Source organism: Oncorhynchus mykiss, chromosome 23, assembly GCF_013265735.2.
Source record: "Oncorhynchus mykiss isolate Arlee chromosome 23, USDA_OmykA_1.1, whole genome shotgun sequence".
NCBI classification, from domain to species: Eukaryota; Metazoa; Chordata; class Actinopteri; order Salmoniformes; family Salmonidae; genus Oncorhynchus; species Oncorhynchus mykiss.
Window position 1 is genome coordinate 43745441 of NC_048587.1, and position 15024 is coordinate 43760464.

The 15024-nt window shown below is 40.6% G+C and overlaps 1 protein-coding gene across 4 annotated transcripts in view; it reads left to right on the plus strand.

Moving 5' to 3' along the window:
* adkb (adenosine kinase b) overlaps window positions 1–15024 on the plus strand; it is a 287226-nt gene that overhangs the window by 209019 nt on the left and 63183 nt on the right. The window lies entirely within an intron of this gene.

The following is a 15024-nucleotide window of genomic DNA, read 5'->3' on the forward strand; positions in this document are numbered from 1 at the left end:
TGCTAACTGTTCCCGGTTTTTGTTTTATTCGGAACACAGAATTGAGACTGAGCGGGGGGGTAATAGATCCAACGGGATGTGTCGAGTTGTTTGGGAACTCGGCTGGGGTGTTCAGAGATTATTATTTTATGTACACCATTTATTTTCCTTTTATGTGAACGCAGCTGTAATTACTATCCACTTTTACCCAGCGATGACTTGCACTAAAGTTCGATTACTGCTCGATGACGATGACTAGTACCTTAAATCTATTGACATGGAACTGCCATGGTCTAGGGCATGCAATAAAACGAAAAAAGATACTATGTGCTCTAAAAAAGGAAAAAGCAGACATTGCGCTATTACAAGAGACACACCTCTGTGATGCTGAACATGCCAAACTCCGCAGAGCTTGGGTGGGACAGGTGTATTTCTCATCTTTCAAATCAAACAGTAGAGGCACAGCCATACTTATCCATAAAAATGTTCCATTCATAATTGACAAAAACATATCTGAGGGGAGATTTATTTTGATAACTGGGTCACTATATGGTCAACCAATTACTATATTAAACATATACGCCCCTAACACAGATACTCCTGCCTTCATGTCAAAAATTATAACCCTGTTCAATGAGCATTGTGTCTCCTTTGGCGTGGTGGCCGGAGATTTTAATTGTACCCTTAACCCAACCCTAGACAAATAATCTCAAGTCCCCACCACAAATCCTAGATCTGCAAAGATGTTGAACTCTCTTACTAAAGAGATGGGACTGATAGATATCTGGAGAGAGAATAATAGCTAATCTATGGACTATACATACTATTCTAATGTCCATAACACCTACTCCCGTATAGATTACATTTTTATCCCAAAGAGTTTCATAAATTCAGCCACATGTACAATCAGACCCATAGCACTTTCAGATCACGCCTTTGTCCACCTCTGCTTTGACCTCTGCAAAAACATCCCGAGGTCAAAGAGCTGGAAATTCAACACCTCCATGCTATCAAATGACGAGTTCCATACATTGGTAACTACATGGATAGACAACTACACACAAGACAATAAAGACTCTCCTGTTTCTCCGGCCACAATGTGGGACGCTGCTAAAGCCACACTAAGAGGTCATCTAATTGCATATGCTTCCTCTAAGAAAAAAGCAATTGAAGCACACAGGCTAGATCTTGAGAGGGAGCTGGAATGCTGTGAAAAAATACATAAACAATCCCTAGACAGCACCTCCTGGAGTCATCTTAAAGCAGCCAAAGCCAAACTGAATTTGGACTACACTCGGGAGATAAAAAAAAAAGTTTTCTTTACTAAACAGAAATACCATGAGTATAGCAATAGGCCCAGTAGATTGCTTGCTTACCAATTAAAAAAGGAGCAGTCAGAGCGTACAATCATGGCTATCCGAACAGCAGAGGACGAGGTCACATATGACCCAAAAAAGATCAATTTAACTTTTCATGATTTTTACTGCAAACTATATACCTCTGAGAGAAAACACACAGAGGCAGAACTCCACTCTTTCCTAGAGGGAATCTCGCTACCTAAACTATCAGAGACCGACCAGGAAGATCTCAACTCCCCCTTCACTCCTGAGGAGATCCTGGAGGCAATTACCTCCATGCCACCTAATAAGTCCCCAGGCCCAGATGGATTCCCCAGAGAGTTCTACAAAGCTTTTTGGCCCCAGCTCAGCCCTATCTTCATGCCAATGCTGGAGGATTTTTGCAAAAACGGAGTTCTCCCAGACTCAATGCACACAGCTCGCATTACAGTGTTGCTAAAAAAGGACAAGGACCCCCTATTCTGCTCGTCCTTCCGGCCCATAAGCTTGTTGGATTTCGACTATAAAATAATTACCAAATTGCTCGCCAAAAGACTAAACACTCTTCTTCCCAAAATAATAAAAGCGGACCAAACTGGATTTATTAGAGACAGATACTCTTCTGATAACATTCGGCGTCTTTTTGATATTATTGATCAAGTAAACGCACAAAAGACCCCTGTCCTTCTGGCTTCACTGGATGCTGAGAAGGCGTTTGACAGGATGGAGTGGAGCTTTCTGTTTTCAGTCTTAGAAAAGTTCAATATGGGCCCAAATTTTATTAAATGGATCAAATCACTATACTCTCATCCAAATGCCATGGTGACTACTAATGGACTGAACTCTGACAGATTCCCTCTGGAACGGGGCACAAGACAAGGGTGCTCACTGTCCCCGCTGCTCTACTTGTTGGGGGCGGAACCTCTGGCAGAGCTGATAAGGAGCCATCCAAGTATTATGGGTGTTTCTGCAGGTGGCCTGCAGCACAAGATTTCGCTTTACGCGGATGATGTCTTGCTCTACATATCCAACCCTGAGAAATCCCCCCCTCTCATTTTAGACACAATTGCTCAGTATGGCAAGTTTTCAGGTTATAAGATCAATTTTAACAAATCCACTGTCTGCCCTCTCAATATTACACTCACCAGCTCTATGAAGACACTTTGTCCTTTCCAATGGAAAACACACGGGTTTCAATACCTCGGGATCTTCATAACACCAGATCTGAATAGCCTTTTTAAGGAAAATTATCTTTCACTCCTGGATCGAATCAAGAACGATCTCCAAACCTGGATCTCCCTCCCAATTAGCTTAGTAGGAAGAATTAATGTAATCCGTATGAACGTCCTCCCTAGACTAAACTACTTATTTCAGATGCTCCCATGCTATCTCCCAGTTTCCTTCTTCAAAACAACTAACCAAAGCATCACCAAATTTATATGGGGCAATAAAAAACCTAGGATCAAGTTTTCCGCTTTATCAAAACCTGAATCTAAAGGTGGTCTTGCCCTTCCCTCCCTTCAACTGTACTACTGGTCTGCCCAAATCCGCAACATGCTAACATGGATCACAAACAGACAAGAGTCAACGTGGATTCAGATAGAAGCCCAATCCTGTGGTTCATTGCCCTTAAGCTCAATTATATTAATTAATAACTTTAGTGAAGTGGGCAACATAGCCAAAACCTTTGCGATTTACAGCACCCTACTAGCGTGGAGGGACTGTAAGAAATACCTGGGCATTTCCTCCCAAATATGTTCTCACTCGCCTATAGTAGGCAACCCAGACTTGCCAAAAGCCCTGAGGGATGCCAACTTTAATCTTTGGCATACTCTAGGAATCAGGACCTTTTCAGACCTATTTCATCAGAAAACCACTACACTGAAATCCTTTCAAGAGCTCTGCAGTGAATTCGATGTGCCAAGATCCCATTTTTTTAAATATCTTCAAATTAGACATGTAATTTCCTCATTGACCTCCAAGAGGAGGTTTAGAACTCAGTTGAATGAAGTTGAAACCCTTCTTGTCACAGCACAATCCATTAAAGGCAAAATATCTTACATCTATAGACTCCTTTCTGAGAAAGGAAGCTCCTCCTTTACTCCTTTGAAAATAATCTGGGAAAAGGACCTTGGTCTGACTATCAGTGATGAGTTATGGGCGGAGGTTTGCGACAGGGTATACTGCTCCTCTACCAGTGTAAAAATGAAAGAATCTAATTACAAATTTTTGTACAAATTTTATTATACTCCTTTGAGACTCCATAGAATGAAAACAGATATGTCTCCTAACTGTAAAAGATGTACCTCTGAAAGTGGAACCTATATGCATGTATTTTGGAGCTGTAGGGAGATTGCCAGATTCTGGCAATCTGTACATACTGCTGCACAGAAAATACTAGAGGTACAGTTTGATATGACCCCGTGTATCTATCTTCTTAATGCCCAGCAGGACTTTGTTCTTGATCCTGACAGAGAAAATTTGCTTATGACTATTACATACTTTGCTAAGACATGTATTCTTCTATTGTGGGCCTCTAATACCCCTCCTACATTTAAAATGTGGATTGACCAGATTGTTGACTTTCTTCCTCTTGAAAAGCTCACTTATGACCTCCACAAGAGACAGCCCAAGTTTGATAGACTCCGGTCTCCACTATTCAACTATATTTCAAACTGGACAGAGTGAACGGGGTGACTAGGGAAATGCGCAGATACATGTTGTGTAAGGTACTGTAAAATCTAAAAACGAATTATTGGCCCGTCGTCTCAGCGAATGCTTGAAATAGCCGATAAGAACCTTGATAGTGCTGCTGCAAGTGTTATATGTTTTTGTTTTGTGTGTGTTTTTATTTTAATTTAGTTTTTGAGTACGTGTGCGTATGTGTGTGTGTCTATGTACGTACGTACGTACGTATGTATGTATGTATGTATGTATGTATGTATGTATATATATATATGTACCAAGGAAAATATATAGATTAAGAAAAATAAATGCTTTTATTTGACTTTATCATTCATTTTAATTGTATTTTTATTTTTTCAAAAGTATTATTATTTTTTTATTTTTTATTTTTTAAAAGCCTGTCACATCTGTGAATGTGGAATGTGTTTTGTTGGTTGATTGAAAAACAAGAAAACTTAATAAAACTTTAAATTGAAAAAAAAAAAAACATCATCCACCCACAGTCCTGTACTGTACATCCAAAGTTTCTCTCTCTCTGGGCTCTGGCCTATCTGTTTGAGAGTCATAATGGCACTTTGGTAGCCAGCATGTCTCAAGCAGTCACTAGAGGAGTTCAGACTAACCACTGTAATCCGCAGTTGAGGGGCCGGCTCCCGGATCTGCAGGATTGAATAGGGTTAAAAGAGGCGTCTGTAGTGTTCTCTGTGGTGGTAGTGCCACGGAAACCCAGAGAGAGACCTATAGAGCATGTTAACAAGTAGGCTGACACACACAAACACGCCAAGAGACAGGCACACAAGCGTGCTCACACAAATACACACACACTCTATAATGTGAGGAGCTCACCGCAGAGGGAGTCCTGTGAAGGAGAAGTAATTATGGAAGTAAGAGGAGATATGAGGAGATACTGCTGCTGGGAGCAGATCAATAGATGCCTGAGCTCAGCTGGCTTCTGAAGCCAGTGTGTGTGTGTCACAGCAGGAGAAGAAGAGAAGAGTACTAAAGGAGTGCAGGATGTCAGCTTGTTGCTACTGTAGAAGGCTGTAGTATTCTCTATACACAGTGCCTTGCAAAATGATTAATCCCCCTTGGTGTTTTTCCTATTTTGTTGCATTACAAGCTGTCATTTAAATAGATTTTTATTTTTATTTCATTTAATGGACAAACACAAAATATACAAAATTGGTGAAAGGAAATGGGGGGGAAAGTATTTGTTTTTTAACTGCATGCATATGCATATGTATTCAACCCCTTTGTTATGGAGCCCCTAAATAAGATCTGGTGCAACCAATTACCTTCAGAAGTCACATAATTAGTTAAATAAAGTCCACCTGTGTGCAATCTAAGTGTCACATTATCTCAGTTGTATACACCTGTTCTGAAAGGCCCCAGAGTCTGTACCACCACTAAGCAAGGGGTACCACCAAGCAAGAGGCATCATGCAAGACCAAGGAGCTCTCAAAACAGGTCAGGGACAAAGTTGTGGAGCAGTACAGATCAGGGTTGAGTTATAAAAAATATCAGAAACTTTGAACATCCCACAGAGCACCATTAAATCCAATATTAAAAAATTGAAATAATATGGCACCATAACAAACCTGCCAAGAGAGGGCCGCCCACCAAAACTCACGGACCAGGCAAGGAGGGCATTAATCAGAGAGGCAACAAAGAGACCAAACATAACCCTGAAGGAGCTGCAAAGCTCCACAGCGGAGATTGGAGTATCTGTCCATAGGACCACTTTAAGCCGTACATTCCACAGAGCTGGGCTTTACAGAAGAGTGTCCAGAAAAAAGCCATTGCTTAAAGAAAAAAATAAGCAAACACGTTTGGTGTTCGCCAGAAGGTATGTGGGAGACTCCCCAAACATATGGAAGAAGGTAGTCTGGTCAGATGAGAATATGATCTTTTTGGCCATCAAGAAAACACTATATCTGGTGCAAACCCAACACCTCTCATCACCCCTAGAACACCATCGCCACAGTGAAGCATGGTGGTGGCAGCATCATGCTCTGGGGATGTTTTTCATCGGCAGGGACTGGGAACCTGGTCAGAATTGAAGGAATGGTGGATGGTGCTAAATACAGGGAAATTATTGAGGGAAACCTGTTTCAGTCTTCCAGAGATTTGAGACTGGGACTGAGGTTCACCTTCCAGCAGGACACTGACCCTAAAGCATACTGCTAAAGCAACACTTGAGTGGTTTATGGGGAAACATTTAAATGTCTTGGAATGGCCTAGTCAAAGCCCAGACCTCAATCCAATTGAGAATCGGTGGTATGACTTAAAGATTGCTGTACAGCAGCGGAACCCATCCAACTTGAAGGAGCTGGAGCAGTTTTGCCTTGAATAATGGGCAAAAATCCCAGTGGCTAGATGTGCCAAGCTTATAGAGACATACCCCAAGAGACTTGCAGCTGTAATTGCTACAAAAGGTGGCTCTACAAAGTATTGACTTTGGGGGGGGTGAATAATTATGCACGCTCAAGTTTTCTGTTTCTTGTCTTATTTCTTGTTTGTTTCACAATAAAACATATTTTGCATCTTCAAAGTGGTAGGCATGTTGTGTAAATCAAATGATACAAACTCCCCAAAATATATTTTAATTCCAGGTTGTAAGGCAACAAAATAGGAAACATGCCAAGGGGGTGAATACTTTCGCAAGCCATTACGTTTAACCATGGACCATAGGGCTCTTGTTAAAAATAGTTGACTACGTAGGAAATAGGGTGCCGTTTCGGCTCAGCTCTACACTTTTGGGGATTAATAATTCAAATAATTTGTGTGTGTGTGTGTGTTTGTGTGTGTGTGTGTGTGTGTGTGTGTGTGTGTGTGTGTGTGTGTGTGTGTGTGTGTGTGTGTGTGTGTGTGTGTGTGTGTGTTCGTGTATGTGAGCAAAGTATTTTTGTTAGAATAACTTGGCTATATGAAAATTAAGATGTCCAGTGTGTTATCTGTTGATGTGACTTAAGATGGCCCTGCGCCAGATGAAAAGCTAAGAGTGAGAGAGAGAACGAGACTCCTGCCTGCAACAGTCAAATCATTTCACATGCATGCACACAGCTAGCATGTGACAGCTTCTACAGAGCAGGCAGACAGAGGGAAATATCTGCAGGGATTTTCTGAAGAGTAAATACTTGGCATGATGCAATCAAACAGACCCACAATAATGAAGGTCAAAACAACAGCTAATTCACTTCAGTTCTAGTGGGAGTAGCAGTAGTAGTGGGCAGCTGTGGCTAAGTGAGGTTTCTCAGACAAATCCAAGAGTGCATCCTCAGTGGAAAGTAACATTCCTTTGGTATTATAATAGCTGGTGGGAACATACAAAGCAATTAGTCATTGATCATCTATAGAAATCTGACCAATATCAGGAAATTAGAGGGAATTTGTCACATTAAGAAAATCATATTTGTGTCTGGCTCTCTTAACATTCCAGAGTTGCAAAAATCTAAAGCATTTTTTATAGTAGCGAACTGGACAATTATTTGACAACCTCTTTTCTCCTCCCTGCGTATAGCACTACACTTACTAAGAGACAAACCTTATACAAGACAAGCAACACATTGGAAAACATGACTTTACTGTATTCCCTGGACTGTGGGAAGACGATAACAAAGGCCAGTGGTCTCTGCCAAGCCAACACACTGTAGATAATACATGAGCACGGGTCAGAGAGAGGAGGGAGAACCCAGCAGCAGGCAGCCAGGGGCCTCAGTTCCACAAGATCATAAAAAGCAGGAAAGGTTAGACAGGTTAGGCCCAGGCCCCTGAGGTATAGGGTATCAGAGCCCGTGGCCCCTAGGTATAGGGTATCAGAGCTTAAAAATCCCCCGGTGGTGTGTTACATTTCTGCAGCACCAGTCTACCTCCCAAATGGCACCATGGTCAGAAGTAGTGCTCTACAGTGGCTTGCGAAAGTATTCACCCCCCTAGGCATTTTTCCTATTTTGTTGCCTTTCAAGCTGGAATTAAAACATATTTTGCGAGTGTTTGTATCATTTGATTTACACAACATGCCTACCACTTTGAAGATACAAAATATTTTTTTATTGTGAAACAAATAAGAAATAAGAGAAAAAAATGAACTTGAGCGTGCATAACTATTCACCCCCCCAAAGTCAATACTTTGTAGAGCCACGTTTTGCAGCAATTACAGCTGCAAGTCTCTTGGGGTATGTCTCTATAAGCTTTGCACATCTAGCCACTGGCATTTTTGCCCATTATTCAAGGAAAAACTGCTCCAGCTCCTTCAAGTTGGATGGGTTCCGCTGCTGTACAGTAATCTTTAAGTCATACCACAGATTCTCAATTGGATTGAGGTCTGGGCTTTGACTAGGCTATTCCAAGACATTTAAATGTTTCCCCTTAAACCACTCGAGTGTTGCTTTAGCAGTATGTTTTAGGGTTCATTGTCCTACTGGAAGGTGAACCTCCATCCCCGTCTCAAATCTCTGGAAGACTGAAACAGGTTTCCCTCAATAATGTCCCTGTATTTAGCACCATCCACCATTCCTTCAATTCTGACCAGGTTCCCTAGTCCCTGCCGATGAAAAACATCCCCACAGCATGATGCTGCCACCACCATGCTTCACTGTGGCGATGGTGTTCTAGGGATGATGAGAGTTGTTGGGTAGCATTTTTCTTGATGGCCAAAAAGCTCATATTCTCATCTGACCAGAGTACCTTCTTCCATATGTTTGGGGAGTCTCCCACATGCCTTTTGGTGAACACCAAACGTGTTTGCTTATTTCTTTCTTTAAGCAATGGCTTTTTTCTGGCCTGTCTTCTGTAAAGCCCAGCTCTGTGGAGTGTACGGCTTAAAGTGGTCCGATGGACAGATACTCCAATCTCCGCTGTGGAGCTTTGCAGCTCCTTCAGAGTTATGTTTGGTCTCTTTGTTGCCTCTCTGATTAATGCCCTCATAGCGTGGTCCATGAGTTTTGGTGGGCGGCCCTCTCTTGGCATGTTTGTTATGGTGCCATATTCTTATCATTTATTAGTAATGGTTTTAATGGTGCTCTGTGTGATCTTCAAAGTTTCTGATATTTTTTTATAACTCAACCCTGATCTGTACTTCTCCACAAATTTGTCCATGACCTGTTTGGCAAGCTCTTTGGTCTTCATGGTGCCGCTGGCTTGGTGGTGCCCCTTACTTAGTGGTGTTGCAGTCTCTGGGGCCTTTAAGAACAGGTGTATACAGTGGGGCAAAAAAGTATTTAGTAAGCCACCAAAAGCCAATTGTGCAAGTTCTCCCACTTAAAAAGATGAGAGAGGCCTGTAATTTTCATCATAGGTACACTTCAACTATGACAGACAAAATGAGAAAAAAATCCAGAAAATCACATTGTAGGATTTTTTATGAATTTATGGTGGAAAATAAGTATTTGGTCACCTACAAACAAGCAAGATTTCTGGCTCTCACAGACCTGTAACTTCTTCTTTAAGAGGCTCCTCTGTCCTCCATTCGTTACCTCTATTAATGGCACCTGTTTGAACTTGTTATCAGTATAAAAGACACCTGTCCACAACCTCAAACAGTCACACTCCAAACTCCACTATGGCCAAGACCAAAGAGCTGTCAAAGGACACCAGAAACAAAATTGTAGACCTGCACCAGGCTGGGAAGACTGAATCTGCAATAGGTAAGCAGCTTGGTTTGAAGAAATCAACTGTGGGAGCAATTATTAGGAAATGGAAGACATACAAGATCACTGATAATCTCCCTCGATCTGGGGCTCCACGCAAGATCTCACCCCGTGGGGTCAAAATGATCACAAAAATCCCAGAACCACACGGGGGGACCTAGTGAATGACCTGCAGAGAGCTGGGACCAAAGTAACAAAGCCTACAATCAACAAGGGCATTGAAGATGAAACGTGGCTGGGTCTTTCAGCATGACAATGATCCCAAACACACCGCCCGGGCAACGATGGTGTGGCTTCGTAAGAAGCATTTCAAGGTCCTGGAGTGGCCTAGCCAGTCTCCAGATCTCAACCCCATAGAAAATCTTTGGAGGGAGTTGAAAGTCTGTGTTGCCCAGCAACAGCCCCAAAACATCACTGCTCTAGAGGAGATCTGCATGGAGGAATGGGCCAAAATACCAGCAACAGTGTGTGAAAACCTTGTGAAGACTTACAGAAAACGTTTGACCTCTATCATTGCCAACAAAGGTTATATAACAAAGTATTGAGATAAACTTTTGTTATTGATCAAATACTTATTTTCCACCATAATTTGCAAATAAATTCATTAAAAATCCTACAATGTGATTTTCTGCATTTTTTTTCTCATTTTGTCTGTCATAGTTGAAGTGTACCTATGATGAAAATTACAGGCCTCTCTCATCTTTTTAAGTGGCAGAACTTGCACAATTGGTGGCTGACTAAATACTTTTTTGCCCTACTGTATATACTGAGATAATGTGACACTTAGATTGCACACAGGTGGACTTTATTTAACTAATTATGTGACTTCTGAAGGTAATTGGTTGCACCATATCTTATTTAGCGGCTTCATAACAAGGGGGGTGAATACATGTGCAGCACCACCTATCATTTTTTTTGTTTGTTTGTTTTAACCAGATTTTTTTTTTTACAAATTCATTTCACCAATTTGGAATATTTTCTGTATGTCCATTACATGAAATCCAAATAAAAATATATTTAAATTACAGGTTGTAATGCAACAAAAGAGGAAAACACCAAGGGGGATGAATAGGCATAGTTGATGTTTTCCTCGCACCCTCAGCCGGGTCAAAAATCCCCCGAAAACATCCGGTTTTCAGGGATACATTATCTTCCACCTAGCTTCCTTTTCCCCTTAAAACCGGATGTGGGGTTTAATTTATGCCTGCTACGTTACGTTATTGTCCTCGTAGAGTGGCTGGTTACAGTTTGTTTCCTTGACCTTTTAGTCCGTTCTCAAGACTTCTTAAGACGACACAAATCTGCCTTGGAATCAGATGAGGATGAGGTTCATAAGATAATTTATTAAATACAATCTGATCATCAGAATATTCTTCTTATCTGATTTGACTTTTAGTTAGTTAGATAATCAAATTCTTATCAGAATGTTCATGTTTTTACAGTATCTGATTTATAAAACCTTCCATAGTTTACTTATCAGTCCTTGACAGAGAGATGGCTAGTCTTCTTTCTCCTGGCAGCCTGCAGTCCTGTGTTGCTCACATGTTAAATCCCAGAGGTGATAGAGACATTTGAGAGGCCTTTACTGCTGATAAGGCCATCTCACTGAGAAGCCCCCTGGCTCGTTGCACAGATCTACTGCTACTGCCATAGAAATAGAATCTCTAGAATGGGTTTTCCCCATCCAAGTCAATGTGAGAGGCTTTGTCCATTCTAGGGATTCTAGAACCGGCATCCCCATTCAAGTCGATGTGAGGGGCATTTTCTTCCGTTCTAGGGATTGTATTTCTATGACTGCTGCTGCTGCTTTCATTAGACTTATATCAAAGGAACATAATGTATCGGTGCCCTATTCTGTTCACTACACCCTGAGGTTAGGTTATATCCTGTTTTAACAAACTCTATGCAAACCTGCTTCCTCTCCGTGATCGCTATCATCGGGAGATATTTATATACTGCACATGTTTCCGATTGTTTAACCTTTGGAGCTCTGCTGTAACTGGAGGTATTGGTGCATGCCCCAAAGGCTTGTTAAAGAGACCTCACTGCCTGGCCTTTTAGATAGTAAGATTAGATGGTGAGAGTGACGTTAGAATTGGAGGCTCTTATTGTAGATGTGTAATACACAGAATACAGTTGAGATCCGGAGTTATTGGATCCGTTGATAAAAATAAGCAAAAAATACTGTATAAAATAAATATTACAATACTGAGCTATATTGCATGCTCCATTTTTTATTACATTTAGATTATTTTATACTAATACAATTGCTCAGAGAAAGATTGTTTAACCTCTCTGGGATCGTTCGGGACGCTAGCGTCTAACCTCGCCAACAGCCAGTGAAATTGCAGGGCGCCAAATTCAAAACAACAGAAATCTCATAATTACAATTCCTCAACCATACAAATATTTTACACCATTTTAAAGATACACTTCTCGTTAATCCAACCATAGTGTCCGATTTCAAAAAGGCTTTTCAGTGAAAGCAGAACATATCATTATGTTAGGTCAGCAACTAGTCGCAGAAAGCATTCAGCCATTTTCCAACCAAAGAGAGGTATCACAAAAAGCAGAAATATAGATCAAATTAATCACTAACCTTTGACGATCTTCATCAGATGACACTCCCAGGACTCAATGTTACACAATACATGTTTGATTTATTCGATCAAGTTCATATTTATATCCAAAAACCTCCAAAACATCCAGAGAAATTGCAGAGAGCCACATTAAATAACATAAATACTCATCATAAACTTTGATGAAAGATACATGTTTTACATAGAATTAAAGATAAACTTGTTCTTAATGCAACCGTTGTGTCAGATTTCAAAAAAGCTTTACGGCTAAAGCACAATATTCAATAATCTGAGAACAGCGTTCAGCCACAAAAGCAAGCCATACAGTTACCCGCCAAATTGTGGAGGCAACAAAAGTCATAAATAACATTATAAACCTTCACTTACCTTTGCTGATCTTTGCCGGAATGCACTCCCAGGACTCCCACTTCCATAAGAAATGTTTGTTTTGTTCGATTACATCCATGTTTATGTCCAAATACCTCGCGCGTTTAGTTCACTATTCCAAAGGCACAATGCCAAGCGCAAAATCCAGACGAAAAGTCAAAAGTGTTCCATTACAGTTTGTAGAAACATGTCAAACGATGTTTACAATCAATCCTTACAGTCTTTTTATAATAAATCTTCTAAAATATTCAAACCGGACAATAGCGTATTCATTACAGAGGAAAAAGAAGGAACGGCGCGCCCGTGTGACCGCGCAGTAAACAACTGATTGGCCTCAGCCAGGTCCATGTGTTGAAACAGCTCCTATTCGACCACCTTCCACAATAGAAGCCTCAAACAACTTTCTAAAGACTGTTGACATCTGCTGGAAGCCTTGGGAAGTGTAATATGGCCCCATAGACACAGCAAATTGGATAGGCAATCACTTAAATGAAACTACAAACCTCAGATTTCCTACTTCCTGGTTGGATTTGTCTCAGGTTTTCGCCTGCCATATGATTTCTGTTGTACTCACAGAGATCATTCAAATAGTTTTAGAAACTTCAGAGTGTTTTCTATCCAATACTACTAATAATATGCATATATTAGCATCACTGACAGAGTAGCAGGCAGTTTACTCTGGGCACCTTATTCATCCAAGCTACTCAATACTGCCCCACTGTCACCAAGAAGTTAACAAGTAATAATTTTAAAAAAACTTTTTTAAATAAATAGGGGTCAAAATTCTTTGCGAGGATAACACAACTTTTTCTAAAATGTCAGAAAGATCAGAGAACATATTGGGAGGGAGCTTAGAACATTTCTCCGTGTAGAATCTTTCCAGATCCTTGATATCATTCAGTCTGCGCTTCTTCAATTCAAACCACAGGTTTTTAATGGGGTTCGGAGACTGAGATGGCCATTGCAAAATGTTGTTTTTGTGGTCAATTAACCATTTATTTATGGATTTTGATGTGTGCTTGGGGTTATTTTCTTGCTGGAAGATCCACTTGCGGTTTCAGCCTCCTGGCAGAGGCAGCCAGGTTATTGGCAAAAAATGTCCTGGTACTGAGTAAAGTTCATGATGCCGTTGTCCTTAACAAGGGCCCTAGGATCAGCGGAAGCAACATAGTCCGATAACATCAAAGATCCACCACCATATTTTACAGTACTGTAGGTATTGAGTTCTTTACTGCATATGCATCTTTCTTTTGACACCAAACCTACCACTGGGGTGCGTGGCCAGATTGTAAAATAGATGGATGATTCATCACGGAGCTAGAACAAAACAAAACAAACAACAACTATTTTTTAGAAATGTAAACCATAAAACGGTCCTTTGGATAAAGTGTTGTGGACATATTTGACATTTGTGTCTTTAATTAATTATTTATTGATTATGTTTCAAGTTTGAACGTTTGTGACATTTTGGCCTGACCTAGACCTCCTTTAAGACCATCATATTTTATCTGTAGGTGCTACAAAGCAAACATTGGTGTCATATGAGGCTTTACAGCTTGCTCTGTAGTAAGAGTAGTATTTTAATTCCCAAAACTATTTTCTTACATTAAATTAATGAATATACAAAAATAAAAACAAATCATTTCTCAATTGAAAACATACCATTTTTGATTTGGCCATTTTTTTTATATATTGTTGAACATCTTATACTCTACAAGCATATCAATGTGCGATCTCTGCTAGTTTCAAAGTTATGTCCCATTTTATACAAAGAAAGCCCTCCTTTTACTTTGCACATCCTTTCAGCATGCTCCCGCTCTGGCTGCCCTGCATTACGCACTCCTGCCACCATCATTACGCACACCTGCCTTCCCTCGTCACCCGCATCAGCGATTCATTGGACTCACCTGGACTCAATCACCTGTTATATTACATCCCCTTTATCTTTCTGTTCCCCAGCTCCGTTCCCCGCTTCAGCATTGATTGTCGTCTGTCTTTGTGTTACCCAGTTCTGACGCTGTACCCCTTACTGTATTTTAGGTTACATTATCAGACTGCTTGTGAAAGTGTCAACACTCCAATTCACTCCTCTACACAGTATTTATCACAGTTTTTATTGACATATTATCACAGTATTTATTGACATTATCACAGTATTTATTGACATATCACAGTAATTATTTACATTGTCACAGTATTTATTGGCATATTATCACAGTATTTTCTATATTATATGTTTAGTTATTTTCTAAATACCCCCCCTCCAACAACATAAGTTAATCAAATGCTTTCAATCAGTTTCACAGGCAGTAAGAAGAATGTTTTCGTGTGTGTGTGTGTGTGTGTGTGTGTGTAGCGTGTGTGTGTGTTTGTGTGTGTGTGTAGCGTGTGCGTGCTTTTGTGTATGCG